The sequence below is a fragment of the Rhincodon typus genome, chromosome 21 (genome assembly GCF_021869965.1).
Source record: "Rhincodon typus isolate 14 chromosome 21, sRhiTyp1.1, whole genome shotgun sequence".
Classification (NCBI taxonomy): domain Eukaryota; kingdom Metazoa; phylum Chordata; class Chondrichthyes; order Orectolobiformes; family Rhincodontidae; genus Rhincodon; species Rhincodon typus.
This window is the reverse complement of record NC_063352.1, coordinates 261,316-272,697: the sequence shown is the minus strand read 5'-3', so window position 1 is coordinate 272,697 and position 11,382 is coordinate 261,316. Positions and strand designations below refer to the sequence as shown.

The 11,382-nt window shown below is 41.5% G+C and overlaps 1 protein-coding gene across 1 annotated transcript in view; it reads right to left on the bottom strand.

Annotated features, from left to right (window-relative positions):
- gpr139 (G protein-coupled receptor 139) overlaps window positions 1-11,382 on the bottom strand; it is a 66,248-nt gene that overhangs the window by 54,615 nt on the left and 251 nt on the right. The gene's annotated exons all lie outside the window — the stretch shown is intronic.

The following is an 11,382-nucleotide window of genomic DNA, read 5'->3' as shown; positions in this document are numbered from 1 at the left end:
AAGCCTCCTGCTCCTATGATGCTGCTTGGCCTGCTGTGTTCATCCAGCTCTGCACCTTGTTGTCTCAGAAATAAACAGTTATTGCAGTTCTCCCTTGCATTCCTTGAATGTTTGTCATTACCTATCCACTGTCATTCCTTTAAGTCACTCTTCCCAGTCTATCAAGGCCAACTCACGCCTCATATCCTCGTAGTTTCCTTTATTAAGGTTCAGCACTCTAGTCTCCGAATCAACTTCCTCACTCTCCATCTTAATAAAAAATTCTATCACGTTATGGTCACTCATCCCCAAGGGTTCTCGCACAGCTAGATTGGCAATGATTCCCTTCTCATTACACAGCACCCAATCTAAGATAGCCTGCTCTCTAGTTGGTTCCTCCACATATTGGTCAAGAAAACCACCTCATATATATCCAGGAATTCCTCCTCTACAACATTGTGGCTAATTTGATTTGCCCAATCTATGTTTAGATTAAAATCACCCATGATCACCGTTATTCCCTTATCACATGTACCTCTAATTTCCTGTTTAATGCCATTTCCAACATCACCATTGTAGTTTGGGAGTCTACATAAGACACCTACCAATGATTTTTGCCCCTTGGTATTTCTCAACTCCACCCATACAGACTCCACATCTTCAGAGCTAATATCCTTTCTCACTATTGTGTTAATTTCCTCTTTAACCAGCAATGCCACTCCACCACCTTTTCCTTTTTGCCTGTCCTTCCTAAATACTGAATACCCTGGGACAGTCAGTTCCCATCCCTGGTCACCCTGCAGCCATGTCTCCATAATCCCAATTATATTGTATCCGTTTACATCTATCTGCGTGATTAGTTCATCCACTTTATTGTAGATGCTCCGAGCATTAAGGCACAAAGCCTTTAAGCTTTTCCTTTTTACAGTGTTTGTCTCCTCCTTATTTTTCTTAATAGCCCTGTTTGAATCCCGTCCTAGGTTTCTCAACCTATCACTTTTCTTATACCCTTTTCTACCTTTTGTTTTTATCCTTGCTGCCTCCTTCTCTGGCTCCTTACATAGGTTCCCATCCCCCTGGTATATTAGTTTAAACCCTCTCCAACCGCTCCAGCAAACACTCCCCCCCAGGACATCACTCCCAGTCCTGCTCAGGTGTAACCCGTCCAGTTTGTACAGGTCCCGCCTCTTCCAGAACCAGTCCCAATGCCTCAGGAATCTGAAACCCTCCCCCCGACACAAACTTTTCAGCCACATATTCATCCAGTATATCCTGTCATTTCTCCGCGAACTAGCACGTGGCACTGGTAATAATCCTGAGATCACTCCCTTTGAGGTCTGATTTCTTAACTTTCTTCCTCGCTCCCTGTTTTCTGTTTTTAGGACCTCATCCCTTTTATTACCTTTGTCGTTTCTACCGATGTGTACCACAACCACTGGCTATTCACCCTCCCCCTTCAGAATGTCCTGTACCTGCTCCGAGACATCCTTGACCCTAGAACTTTAATTAGGCCACATTTGGAATATTGTGTGCAGTTCTGGTCACCACACTACCAGAAGGACATGGATGCTTTGGAGAGGGTACAGAAAAGGTTAATCAGGATGTTGCCTGGATTTTAGCTATGAAGAAAGGTTGGGTGGATTGGTTAAAAACCAAAAGAATTGTGGATGGAAGTGGGAAAGGGTCATCGGATCTGAAACGTTAACTCTGATATTTTCTTCACAGATGCTGCCAGACCTGTTGAGCTTTTCCAGCAACTTCTGTTTTTGTTTTTTTTCTTCTTTATTCATTCATGGGATGAGGATGTTGCTGGCTATGCAGCCTTTATTGCCCAGAGGGCAATTAAGAGTCAACCACATTGCTGGGGATCTGGAGTCACATGTAGGCCAGACCAGGTAAGGATCGCAGTTTCCTTCCCTCAAGGGCAGTAGTGAACCCCCAGTTGGGTTTTTGCGACAATCAACAATGGATTCACGGTCATCATTAGACTCCTAATTCCAGATATTAGTTGTATTCAAATTCCACCATCTGCTAGACTGGGTTTGTTTTCAGTGGAATGCAGGAGGTTGAGGGGTGACATGACAGAATTTTAAAAGATTGTGAACGGCATGGATAGAGTGGAAAGTATGAGGCTTTCTCCCAGGGTGGAGGGGTCAATTACTAGGGGACACAGGTTCAAGGTGCAAGGGGGGGAAGTTTAAAAGAGATGTATGAGGCAAGTTTTTCACACAAAGGGTGGTGAGTGCCTGGAACATGCTGACAAAGGAGGTCGGGGAAGTTGACACAGTAGCAGCATTTAAGAAGCACCTGGACAAATACATGAATAGGAAGGGAATAGAGGGATATGGATCCTGTAAGTGTAGACAGTTTTAGTATAGAAGGGGAAAATGTGTCATCACAGGCTTGGAGAGCTGAAGGGCCTGTTCCTGTGCTGTATTGTTCTTTATTCTAAACCTTCTCTGAACTGGTTAACATCCTCCCGTAAGGTGCAGTGGCCAGTACCATACACAGTACTACAGACACAGCCACCAATTCCCTGTATAACTGAAGCATAACCTCCCTAATCCTTCATTCAATTCCTTTTGCCATAAACTGTATTGTTCTCTGGACTTTCCTGGTTACTTGCTGTAGCATGCTTACTGACCTTTTGACATACATGCACTCAGACACCCAGATGTCTCCCTGCATCTCAGAGCTCTGCATCTTCATATGTCAGGCTTCTTTTTGATTCATTCTGCGAAAATGAACCATTTCACACTTTCTCCATTTGCTAGATCATTGATCACTCATTCTATTCCTTTGAAGGCTCCTTATATCCTCTTCACAACTCACTTTCCTGTCTGTTTTATTGTCATCAACAAATTAAGCTCCGTATCTTTTATCCCTTCATTCAGATCATTTCTGTAAATTGTAAAAAGTTGAGGGCCCAGCACTGACCCCTGTGACACACTACTCGTGACCTCCTGTTAGCCTGCAAAAGACAGATTTATTCCTGTACTCTGCTCCCAGTTAGGCAGCCAATCTTCCATCCATGCCAAAAAGTTACTCTCTACACCATTAGAACATAGAACATAGCACATAGAACAGTAAAGCACAGTACAGGCCCTTCGGCCCACGATGTTGTGCCGAACTTTTACCCGAAACCTGAGGTCTATCTAACCTCCATCCTTACCTTATACTATCATCGATATGCTTACCTAATAGCCGCTTAAATGCCCCTAATGAGGCCGACTCCACTACCCTCTCTGGCAATGCATTCCATGCCCCAACCATTCTCTGAGTAAAGAACCTACCTCTGACGTCTCCCCTATATCTACCTCCACTCACTTTAAAACTATGTCCCCTCATAATAGCTACCTCCACCCGAGGAAGAAGTCTCTGGCTGTCTACTCTATCTATATCTCTGATTATTTTGTACACCTCTATCAAGTCATCTCTCATCCTTTGTCGTTTTAAAGAGAAAAGCCCTAGCTATCTCAACCTTTCCTCCTAAGACCTTCCCTCCATTCCAGGCAACATCCTGGCAAATCTCCTCTGCACCTTTTCCAACGCTTCCACATCTTTCCTGTAATGAGACGACCAGAACTAGACACAATACTCCAGATGTGGCCGAACCCTGTTTTATTTTCGGTAATAACCTTTGACGTGGCATCTTATTAAATACCTCCTGGAAATCTATAAGTACAATACGGTCACTGGTTCCCTTTTATCGACAGCATGAGTTACTTCTTCAAAGAGCTCCAATAAATTAGTTAGACATAATTTCTCTTTGATAAAACCATGTTATCTCTGCCTGATTACCTTGAACTTCTCCAAGTGCCTCCGTTATAACTTCTATAATAATAGCTTCTATCATTTTACCCTATGAAAGATGTTAAATTAACTGGGTTGTGGTTTCCTGCTTTCTACCTCCCTCTCTTTCTGAATAAAGGAGGTACATTAACAATTCTTCAATCTGAAGGCATTTTTCTGAATCTAATGAGTTTTGGTAAGTTAAAACCAATGCATCAACTATGTCACTAGGTCCTTCTTTCATGATCCAAGGTTGAAATCCATCAGGACCTGGCAGTTCTAACATTTCAATGAGTTTTACTGGTAATTGTGATGTTCTTGTGTTCCTCCCTCACTTTTAATTGCTGATTTACAGCAATTACCCAGCTGTTACTTTTGTCTGCTTTCGTAAAGACCAAAGAAAAATATTTATTTAATTTGTCTGCAATCACTTTATCCTCTACTAATAATCCCCAGACTCCTGTCATGGTATGAAAAGTCTACGATAGAGTGGGTTTCTAGCCTTGACTTTAGATCTTAATTTGTTCTGAGGCAATGGTGAATGGTTGCATCAGCACCATTGGGAGTCAAAGAGGAGTGGGCTGGTAATTGGGCTGGGATTACCGCACAGTTTGAGGGTTGTACCTTGCAGTCTACTCATTATTCCTCAAATGGGAACCTTTTCCTATTTGCCATATTTTCCAAACTTTTGTTATTCTGGGTAAATGTTCCCACCTCCTTCAAACCCATCTTTTATTTCTGCACTTGCTAAATGATCTCCTGTGCCCTACCATGGTCAACTTTTGTGCTTTAATCATTCGGACTCGTCTCCCATGTATTTTTCATGTTGCCTTTTTCCTGGCTGTGCTCTTGCAGGAAAGCTGTTCATTTGTAACATCCTCCAGTTCTGAAGAAAGGTCATTGACCTGAAACATTAATGGCCAAATCAGTTTTTTCCTCATGATCCAGTCAAATCACAAAAATGCAAATGATTGTTTCTGTTTTCAAAAACTGATGATTGCATTATTCAGCAGGAGATGAGTTAAATCCTGACCAGTCTGTATTCTGTAAAAATGTTGACCCCTTTTTATTGTATTTTTAAAATAAAGCAGTGTGACATGAAAAGAAACAGTTCTCACTCTTGGAAACATTTTAAAGATCAGATTTTTTGTATTCTGAGGAGGACATTGAGCTGAACCTCATTTCTTGTTGCTGCTACGCATTCTTATAAATTTGTCTGAGAAGAAACAGGTTCTATTTGGGAAATAACACTTTTTTGAATTTTCCAAGTGCTGGCTTGGACATTTTGACATCAATATGTTAACACACCTCAGTGGCATATTCTACATTTATCTTACCTTTTTAAACCTAACTTTATACAGAAGATCATAGAATCCCTGCAGTGTGAAAACAGGCCCTTCAGCCCAACAAGATCACACCGACCCTGAGGGCATCCCACCCTGACTCATCCCACTATAACCTACCTGATCTACAAATCCCTGAACACTACAGGCAATTTAGCGTGGCCAATCCACCTAGCCTGCACATCTTTGGACTGTGGGAGGAAACTGGAGCACCTGGAGGAAACCCACATAGACACAGGGAGAACATGCAAACTCCACACAGACAGTCGCCTGAGGGTGGGATCAAACCCGGATCCCTGGTGCTGTGAGGCAGCAGCGCTAACCACTGAGCCACCGTGCTGCCAACATGAATGGAGTACACCATTCAGTCCATCGAGATGGCTCCTACATGATCATGGGCTGATCTTGATCTTCTTTTCCCCTTTGTACCCTGTCCCCCACATCCATCAATTTCCTGAAAGACCAAAACTCCATCAAGCTCAGCACTGAACAGATTTGATGATGGTGTTTCCGCAACCCCAAGATTCACAACATTTGAATGAAGAAATGTCTCCTTATGCAGCCCTAAGTGATTGTCCCCTTATCCTGATACTGTTCCAGTGCTTTAGATTCACCAACCAGGGAGAACTATGTCTCAATGTGGACACTCTCTTGTTCCTGCCAAATCCTGAACATTTTAATGAGCAGCTAATGTTGTTCTTCTGTTCAAGAAGTTAAATAGGGATAATCCAGGAAACTACAGACCAGTGAGTCTCACATCAGTGGTTGGGAAGTTATTGGAGAGAATTCTTAAGGATAGGATTTGCACACATTTGGAAAAGCATGGCCTAATTAGGGACAGTCAGCGTGGCTTTGTACGGCAGGTCATGTCTTACCAACTCGATTGAATTTTGCCAGAAGGTGACGAAGGTGATTGAAGAGGGTAGAGCAGTAGATGTTGTTTCCATGGATTTCAGTAAGGCTTTCGACAAGGTCCCTCACGGTAAGGTCATCCAGAAGATTAAGATGCATGGGATCCACAGTGACATGGCCACATGGATCAGAATTGGCTTGTCCATAGAAGACAGAGGGTAGTGGTGGAAGGGTGTTTTTCAGGCTGGAGGTCCGTGACTAGTGATGTTCCACAGGGATCTATACTGGGACCTATGCTGTTTGTGATGTATATAAATGACTTGGATGAAAATGTAGATTGGTGGGTTAGTAAGTTTGCAGACAATTCAAAGATCGGTGGAGATGTGGATAGTGTAGAAGGTTGTCAAAGAATACAGCAGGAAACAGATAAGTTGCAGATGTGAGCAGAGAAATGGCAGATAGAGTTTAATCTGGGAAAGTGTGAGGTGCTGCACTTTGGGAGATCAAATGTTAAGGAAAAGTATACAGTTAATTGCAGGACTCTGAACAGCATTGATATGTAGAAATATCTTGGGGTTCAAGTCCATAGCTCTCTGAAAGTAGCCACACAGTAGATAGCGTGGTAAAGAAGGCATATGGCATGCTTGCCTTTATTGGTCAGGGATTGAGTACAAGTGTAAGGAGGTCATGTTGCAGTTTTATAAGACTTTGGTTAGGCCACTCTTGGAGTATTGCATTCAATTCTACTTGCCATGTTACAGGAAGGATATGGAGGCTTTGCAGAGGATGCAGAAGAGGTTTACCAGGATGCTGCCTGGATTAGAAGGTATGACCTATAAGGAGAGGCTAGAAAACCTTGGGTTGTTTTCTCTGGAGTTGCAGAGATTGAGGGGAGACTTGATAGAAGTCTATAAAATTATGAGATGCTTAGATAGGTTTGACGGTCAGAATCTTTTTCCCAGAGTTGAAATGTCTAATACTAGGGGATATCCATTTAAGGTGAGAGGGGGGAAAATTTAAAGGAGATGTGAGGGGCAGGTTTTTTACACAGAGAGTGGCAGGAGTGTGGAATGCATTGCCAGGGTGGTGGTGGAGGAAGATACTATAGGGGCATTTTAGATAAGCACATGAATATGCAAGGAATGGAGGGATATTGAATAAGTCAGGCAGAAGGGATTCGTTTAATTTGGCATCATGTTCGGCACAACATCATGGGCTGAAGGGCCCGTTCCTGAGCTGTATAGTTCTACGGTCTATGTTCTAAGTTCTATTAGATCACCACGCATACTTCAATACTCCAAAGAATAAAAACCCAATTTCCTCACCTTCTCATCAGAGTTTAGTCCTCTTATCCCAGTCACTGTTCCAGTGATCCTTCACTATACCAACTCCAAAACAAGCATAGCCTCCCTTAAAGCTAAAACTGTACAGAGTAGCCCAAATTTTATTTTCAATTATTATTTTTAAATGTATATTTTCCATATTAGATATGTATTAGGTTGTTCAATATGTTGGTGTGATAAAATTTAAGACCTTTCGTTGTGATCAGTTGTTAATTATAAATGAGATCAGTTATATAATCTGACAGAAACACCAAACTGTTAACATTCAGGAAGATGCTGTTTCCGAATCCAATTAAATTCAAGTAACTGTGTGCGATGGTTCAAAATTAACAGTAAAACAGCTTGTGATAGCATTTTACAAAATCAGAACAATTTCTCGTTCCAGATTTTATGAAATTCAAAGTTAATTCTTGTTTCAATTGCTTTCTGTCTTTCAGCGTTCTGTCATCTACAGATGGGTTTGTATAAAAAAAAAATTCTTTAACAACAATCATTAGAAATGTGAAGCAGCTTCATTTGAAGTGTTTCTGCTAATTTGGGTATAGATTTTGTTAGGTTTTAGAGATGATTGTCGTTTTAAAACTATGACAGAATTCATACTTAGCAGCAAATGCTGCAGATGCTGGAATTCTGAATTAAAAACTGGGAATGCTGCAGGAACTCAGGCTTCTGGCAGCGGCTGTGGAAAGAGACACATGTTAACAGGTGATATTAAACAGCTGTGATCTATCTGCTGTGGCCAATGTGAACTCCACACTATCTCTTTTCTTGAATTATTTTAAAATTTTTAAACTTTTTTCCCCTAACCAGCCTTTTCAGAGATATTATTACATATCTCTGGAGCAGATAGGATTTGAACCCAGGCCCCATGGTCCAGGGCTAGGGACACTACCACTGTGCCACAAAACAGACCTCCCACTGCCTCTTTTCAGGAAGTTCCATTGCATTCAATTCCAAGTGGGTAGTTAATTGAATAGGGTAGTTAATCAGTCATTTGAATAGTTAACTGGGTTATTGGGTAGTTCATTAAATAGCTAACTGGCAGTTAACGTGATAATTAACTGGGCAGTTAACAGGGTAATTAATTGAGCAGTTATTTGCATAGTGAACTGATTGGTTAACTATGTAGTTAATTGGGTAGTTAACTGGCTAGGACAGACCTTCCCCATGATCAAAGACTCCTCTTGGGAACTGCTGGCCAATCAAAGGACAGCAGCTCTTCATTGCTCAGTAGTGCTGTTAAGGACGTAGTGGCTGCTGGTGGTACTACACCCACCTGAGTTGCCATGGACGCAGAGGCAGAACAACAATGGAGTGTGGGCAAGGAGGTGGAGATGGGGGAAGGTGGGGAGCATTGGTAGCTGTAGGGTTGAAACCATGAGACAGAGGATTCAGAAACACGGGTGTGGGGAGTGTTTCTCAGTAGTCGGATGATCAGGCAGGGAGCACCCCTGAGTGCCTCTAAGCAAACATTAGAGTTTGCTTTTTAGGTTTGCTTTTTGGCTTTCTGCTTGGGGAGTCATTGGATGAATACCAGGGCCTGTGCAAGGAAGACTTTAAGCAGGCATTAGTGACAGCTCTAACAATGCTCCAGAAGTTTGACACAATCCAGGACAAAGCAACCCTCACGTGATTGGCACGACATCCACAAGCATCCACTCCCTCCATCACCGATGTTCAGTCGCAGCAGTGTGTACTATCTACAAGATGCACTGCAAAAATTCACCAAAGATCCTCAAACAGCACCTTCCAAACCCACGGCCACTTCCATCTAGAAGGACAAGAGCAAGCGATATATAGGAATACCACCCCCTGCAAGTTCCCCTCCAAGCCACTCCCCATCCTGACTTGGAAATGTATCCCTGTCCCTTCAGTGTTCTTCAACCCACCAATCAGGATATTCACTGCCACCCGATGTTTCACCTTGTGATGGGGTTGCTGCTGGAGTTGCTGAGGATTCCCAGCATTTCTATTTGACTTTAGAATTCATTCTGATTTGTTGCTCATTTGCTCCAAGGGACTTCTATTAAACACCTCATGGACAATTTTAATTCATCGACTCATGGATATTTACAGCACAGAAGGAGGCCATTCAGTGCTTTGTGACTGTGCCAGTCAACAATGATGTGACTACTGCCTGATACTTCCATTTTCTGTCTGAATTGGAGTTGCCCCAGTTAAAGTGACAGGACATGGTTACCACATTCCTGTTCTCTCCCCACTTGCTGCCCTAGTTTTTGTTACATTTTCATGGACAATGAGATGGAAGCCTCAGTGATCTAAGCAAATCAGGGTCCTCTGATGTACTGGGTGCAGCTTTAAATCCCCATTCCCACCCCCACAGGAAGGAACTCAATATCTCCCCCACCCCTCAGTAAAACTAGATGAACAAGGTGAAGAGAGGTGTCCATTCAGATCCAAGTGGAGTCTTTCTGGACTCCAGAAGAATACTGTGGTCCATTACTAATCTGGACAATGTCCTGTTCCTCTCCCCCCATCTAATGTTATCTAATCAAGGCATTTGACACAGAAACATGATCGAGAGCCAGCTGGGCCATGTTTCTGCCTGGAACTACAGGATTATAAAATTACAGCAAAGTAAAATGCTGAAGATCTTCAGTCCATCAAGTGTGTACTAGTACTTTCATAAAGCCATCCCATTCCTCCCACTGCTAGCTCTTTCCCACTGTCCCAGCAATTTTTTCTCCTTTGAGAGTTTATTGAATTCCCTTTTGGTAATGTCAATTGAATCTGTAACGATCACCGTACCCAGCAGTGCATTCCAAATCCTAACCATCACTGTGCAAGACGGTTTGTCCTCAGGTTGTGTCCTGGTTCCTTTGCCAATCACCTTAAACCAGTGTCATTTGGTGACTGTTCATTTCACCATGGAAACAGTCTTGTAATTTACTCTAAACCCATCATGATTTGAAACACTTTGGTTGAATTTCCACACAGCTGTCCCAGCTCGAAGCAGGACAAGGCCAGCCTCTCCAATCGTCTATATTCCACCAAAGGACTGCCTGGAAGTTAGAATTGTCTCCCTCAGACTGCAGCCACCACCTCCACTCTAGCAATAAAGTATCTTGTGAACAACATCTTCTGAAAAATCAATTCATCATGACACTGATTTAATTTCTTTCATTTTGTTATTGAGCCTCACACTAAAGACAATCCAGTTTTACTGTGATTTTCTGTGCAATGAAATAAGCACATTTATGAACAAAATGACTGTTAAATATTTGAATAATACTAATTTAACTTTATTATACTTACTGATGAAAAGGTTCGATGAATTGACTGTATCCTACTCAAACTGCTGTGATCAGCAATCTGTGGGTCTCAGCTCCCAGGCTGAGGCACACGTTGGAATTATGAAGCGTTTCTCTTTAGTTGTCACCTAAGCCATAAATTACCTTCCTATCTGTTATTATTCCTGCCTGAAGATGGGGATTTGTACTCCCAATAAACATCTGGAACACTGATGCATATAGGTTCCATTCACAATTATTGTCTTAATGTGTAACTATATTACATACATAAATATTATTTCTCCTTTGTTTAACATTTGAAAATGTATTTTGCGCCTGTGTTCTAATTTCAATGTGTTAAACATTCATTCTGTTGGTAGAAAATAAGTGCTTCACTCAACAGAAATTTAAATCATGATATCTGCAGTTTATTATGTACACATTAAAGAGGATAATTGTTTCTCCTTCCGTCAGCTACAGCTCTGTTTTTAACTTTACAAATTAAATGTTATATTTTGAGGTTCTGAATTAAGAGAAGGTCCTTTCATTTCGAGCTCACAAAGGAAACACAATGACCTCACAATGTTTCATTTCCGACTTAATTTTCGTTACAGTTATCCTTTTTTTTAAATTGGATTAGCATTAAGTAAAAACAGGGGATTTCCTTTTGTCCTAATATTTTGCAAATTATGTTCCAAATAAATGATTTTGAATTTAAATACACAATAAAATATTTGAAAGAAATTGAAAGATGTGATTTAGATAATTCTTTAAGATGTACTAAGACCTTTAGAGAAACAAGGATTTTTTTTATTCTGAGAT